This window comes from Gossypium raimondii, chromosome 5 (assembly GCF_025698545.1).
Source record: "Gossypium raimondii isolate GPD5lz chromosome 5, ASM2569854v1, whole genome shotgun sequence".
Lineage (NCBI taxonomy): Eukaryota > Viridiplantae > Streptophyta > Magnoliopsida > Malvales > Malvaceae > Gossypium > Gossypium raimondii.
The window spans coordinates 2,709,988-2,715,092 of NC_068569.1; the positions used below are offsets into that span (position 1 = coordinate 2,709,988).

Consider the following 5,105-nt stretch of genomic DNA (forward strand, 5'->3'; position numbering starts at 1 on the left):
TATGCTATTATTATGCCCTTTACCCTCTTCATACAAGTCTTTCAAGGAGACCCTGATTTATGGCAGAGACAAACTCTCGTTCGAAGATGTGAAGGGTCGTTTGTTGAGTAGAGACAAACTCGACAATGAGTTTGGTTTGAATAGCAAAGCAGATAGACAATTTTCCGTTTTGGTAGCATCAAAGAAACGAGACAAAAGGTGTCGCTATTGTAAAAAGTTAGGTCACGTCAAAGCAGATTGTTATAAACTGTGAAATAAAAGAGCTGCTGAGAGTAACGAGGAAGATGTAGCTGGTGCTAATTTGGTCAATGAAGGTGGTGATGATTTCTTGTTAGTGTCAACGAGCGATAACTCCAAGCTTACGTTTGAGTGGATCCTAGATTCAGAATGTGTAGCACCCCTTACCCGAGACCGTTTCCGGAGTCGAGTACGAGGCATTACTTAGCTTATCTTACTAATTCGAAGCATAAAAACTTGTTTTGAAAATTAATCTCACTATTTACAGCAATCTGTCTAATCGCGCAGCAGTTACTAAATTAATTATAAATCGAGTTACGGGACTCAAAATTTAATTCCGAAAATTTTCCCTGAAACTAGACTCATATATCTTCCTACTATAAAATTTTCAGAATTTTTGGTTCAGCCAATTAGTACAGTTTATTAGTTAAAGTCTCCCCTATTTCACCACTTGACTGTCCTGACCTCTTGCCACTAAAAATAAATTTTCTCATTATAGGATTTTCATATGAAGTTATTACTCGTTTCTACAGAAAATAGACTCAATAAGGAATCTATAGATATAAACTAAAACTCATAACCATTTTTGTGCAATTTATAATTATTTTCTAAACTTAGAACAGAGGACTCCAAAAACAGTTCTGACCCTGTCTCACTAAAGTTCTCATATCTCAAAATATAAAATTTCTTTTGTTAAACCGTTATTTTTCCATGAAAATAGACTCAACAAGCTTTAATTCCATATATCATTCACCCTCTAATTAATTTTATACTATCCTAGGTGATTTTTCAAAGTCACATTACTGTAGCTGCTTGAAATCTGTTTATTTGCAAACTTTTACTCTTTCATGATTTCCATGCATGATTTATCATCTAAATATACATATTACCAAACATTATCACATACTCACACATCTTCCTTTAGCAATATCATAGATAAAAACATTCAAAATGACTAATCCCTATACATCACTTAGGTATAAACATTACTTAGGTACATGCCACGTTATCAAAAGAAAGGTACATCGCTAAATTTCTCTGAGGTCGGGATTACTCTGGATGCTGGACCGAACACTGGATTTCTACTAACCTGCGCACGGAAACAACCGTACGCTGAGCATGGGAATACTCAGTGGTATTACCATAATTAAAATTAATAACTTTAATCGATAATTTATATACATTTAATTTATGTCTACAATTATTCGTTAATTGCCTCATACTTTAAATCAACTTGATCATTAATAACAATAAGCAATATTTCAATCTTATATTTAATTGTATTCATACCTTGTTTCACTATCTAAATTTTATTGGATTTTCAACATCTCATTCTAATAACTCATTCCAATCCATACAAACTCAATCATTTCATCAACTCATTCATTATCATTTCTATTTATATTCAATTTTACACTTATAATCTTTTAACACTCAATTTACACATTAAATCCATAAATAAAATTCAATAACTTGTATTCAATTAAATTCACATATTATTTCACTATTTCAAATCATTTTATTTTCACTTGTCATTTTACATCATTTCATATTACCAAAAACTATTTCATAAAATTTATCATTATTTGTTTCTTGAACCATAATTCTCACATTCCATTTTCACATCTCAATTCAATGTCTTATTTCAAATCAATTTACTTCAATTCAAATTGCTTTTAATTTCCAATCCATATACCTTCAAATATTCACATAATTCATAATTCAATATCATTTCTTACTTCAATTCTTTTATTTTCCCCCTATTAACATGACTCGGACTTTGGCGGATACATGGATCCAACCAAACACACCAGTGCGGCACCCAGTGCCTCATCGGATAGTTCGAAGCAATAGTTGACACCCAGTGTCTCATCGGCAAAGCTGAAGTAAGTTGGTACCCAGTACCTCATCGAATCTATCCGAAGTAACAGTATGACACCCAGTGTCTCATCGACTCAAGGTCGAAGTATCCCTGAACACTTCCAATCCTATGGCATGCCAACTATATCCGACTCAGCCCGACTAGTTAATAGGGTATTCAAATCATTTTTCTATTTCAAACTCACTTTCGATTCAATTTACAATTCAATTCAAATTCACCTTCCACTTTCAAATCAATACACAATTCAATACCAATACATATTTCAGATATTCACATATAATCATACATCGATTCAATTCAAACCACTTTTCAATCAATACAGAATTCACATATTCACATAATTTCAAATCTCATATCTCGATTTCCAAGTCACATATCAATTCACAATTCACATATTCACACATAATCATAATTTAATTCACTTTCATTCAATTCATATTTTAGTTCATTTTCCAACCAAATTCAAATCACTAATTATTTTTCATTCAATATACATTTCAATATCACATTAATTCTTTAAATTCAAATCATATCACTAGTAATTTCCATTCAATTCACATACAATTCAATATCATTTAATTCAATATCGATATTCACCTTATTTTTATTTACTAAACATATTATTCAAAATTCAACAATAATTACTATTAATAGATTCAATACTAATACGTATTTTTCATTTAATTCAATCATGATTCTTACCTCAATTTGCTCATCATGTATATTAATTTAAAATTTAACAATTAATAATTAAATTCGAATTATGGTAATACTAACCGAAATTTCTCTCGAGTCAATCCTTGTCCACCTTCTCCTTTCCTTTCTCGGACAATGACTCGTACACGACATTAGCTACGTAATTAAACAATTAAAAATCATTAATACTCAATTTCATCAAAATATTTCCATTTATACCTAAACTTTACCTAAATTCTAATTTAATCCCTTATCAATACTAATTTTATTTTCCCAATCTAACTCTATTCTCTCTTAATTCTTACCATAAACTCAATTTAGCTATTCAATTTCACCATAAATCCCTAATTTCGGGATTCTTTCAATTTAGTCCCTACTATTCAAAACTTACACTTTATTTTACAATTAAATCCTTTACTAACTTCTAACTTGAAATTCAATCAATTTAACCCCTAATTCATCAATTAATTCAACATGAACAACATCTAAAAATTTACTAACTTCCAAAATTTCAACTTAAATCAAGTAGTATTTTGTTCTAGGATTCCAAAAATATCAAAATCATAAGAAAAAGGGACTAAATTGACTTACCAATTAAATTTAGAAATTTTGAACCCCTGAACCGTCGCTCTCTTTCTTTTTCTTCTTTCTCTCTTCTCTGTTTCGTTCTGCTCTCTGTTTCTTTCTTTCTCATTTCTATTCTTTCTTTTGTTATATATATATATAATATAATATAATATATTAATAATAATATAATATAAAAACATAATCATTACTTACGTTTATATAATATAATATATATTTTAAATTAAAAAAATATCTTAAGATTTTTAAGGTTAAACCGCCTCAACTTTAGAAAAAGGCATAATTGCCTATTTAGTCCTTTTAACTTTTCTTTAGTCTATTATTCAACTTTCATATCTATTGCAATTTAATCCTTTTAATCAATTAACTATCGGAACATTAAAATTTCTTAACGAAACTTTAATACTACCCTAATGACACTTCGTAAATATTTATAAAAATATTTACGGCTCAGTTTATAATATCCAGGTCTCGATACCTCGTTTTGACCCAATTTACCTAATACTTTCTTTTAAATCACAAAATTCACTCATTCAAAAATATTTCTAAAATCACGCTGAACTTATAATTATTAATTAATAAATTTTTCTAACATTTTCATCAGATTTAGTGATCTCAAATCACTATTCTGACACTACTGAAAATTGGGCTGTTACAAAATGTTCTTTCCACATGTGTCCCAATAGAGAATAGTTCTCCACATATAGTTCAGTTGAAGGTGGAGTTGTGAACATGGGAAACGATTCATCTAGTAAAATAATCGGTATTGGTACTGTTAAAATTAGGATACACGATGGGACGATTAGGACACTCTCAGATGTCAGGTATGTACCTGATTTACGAAAGAATCTCATCTCATTGAGTATTTTAGACTTGAAAGGATGTAGAATCAACATCGAGTCGAACGACATTAAAGTATCTCGTGGAGCTCTCGTTTTGTTAAAAGGTAAAAGAACTAGCAGTCTTTATATTCTGGAAGGTTCTACAGTGACCAGTGAAATCGGACGTCTCTCGTCCGTTACAGAGTCAAAGTCAACTCGTTTGGAGCGGAGGCAACTTGGTCATAGGAGGGAAAAAGGTATGACCGTTTCGTTGAAGAGAGGTTCTCTTTTGGATGTATGTTTTGAAAAGTTAAGGCACTGTATTCGTGAAAATCAGACCCGGGTTAGTATTGATTTGGCAGTGCATAAGTCGAAGGCTAGAAGTCTTCCAGCTTCTAAGCATAGATTCGACTCAGTTAATTCCCTGCATAGTTCAAGATAGGCCCGTGGCGGGTTTTGACAAAGATTACGTTGAAAGAATTCGTGTCAAGGTGGAGTTTGTTAGAGTTGTGTGACCCAAATTCTAAGAGATTGCTTGCAAGTCAAGTTAAACAAAAATATATTTTCTTTCTAGAAGATTTAGTATTTATTAGTATAATATATTTAGCATTTATTAGTATAGTTTATTTGACTTACTAATTTAGCCTATAAATAGGCTCTTTTACAATCTTAGAAAAAAACACCCATTAGATTAGAACTCATAACACATTCAGAGAATTTTGTGTTTACGTTTTGAGGGTTCTTTATTTTTCGGGTTTTCGGGGTTTAGTTTTATCTCCATCTTTTGTACTCTTCATTCTTTTGCCATTATAGTAAATTTATCTTTGCCTGTGGTTTTTTATCCTCTTTGGAGGGGTTTTTCCACGTTAAATTTGTGTGTTCAT

General features: G+C 30.7%; 1 long non-coding RNA gene across 1 annotated transcript; it reads right to left on the reverse strand.

Moving 5' to 3' along the window:
• Window positions 1–871: 871 nt before the first annotated feature.
• Window positions 872–3,488, reverse strand: LOC105767712 (uncharacterized). Its single transcript, XR_001125580.2, has 3 exons — window positions 3,407–3,488; window positions 2,897–2,971; window positions 872–1,327 (listed from the first exon to the last, which is right to left on the reverse strand). It is a non-coding gene; the product is annotated as an uncharacterized LOC105767712 (long non-coding RNA).
• Between the last annotated feature and the right edge of the window lie 1,617 nt (window positions 3,489–5,105).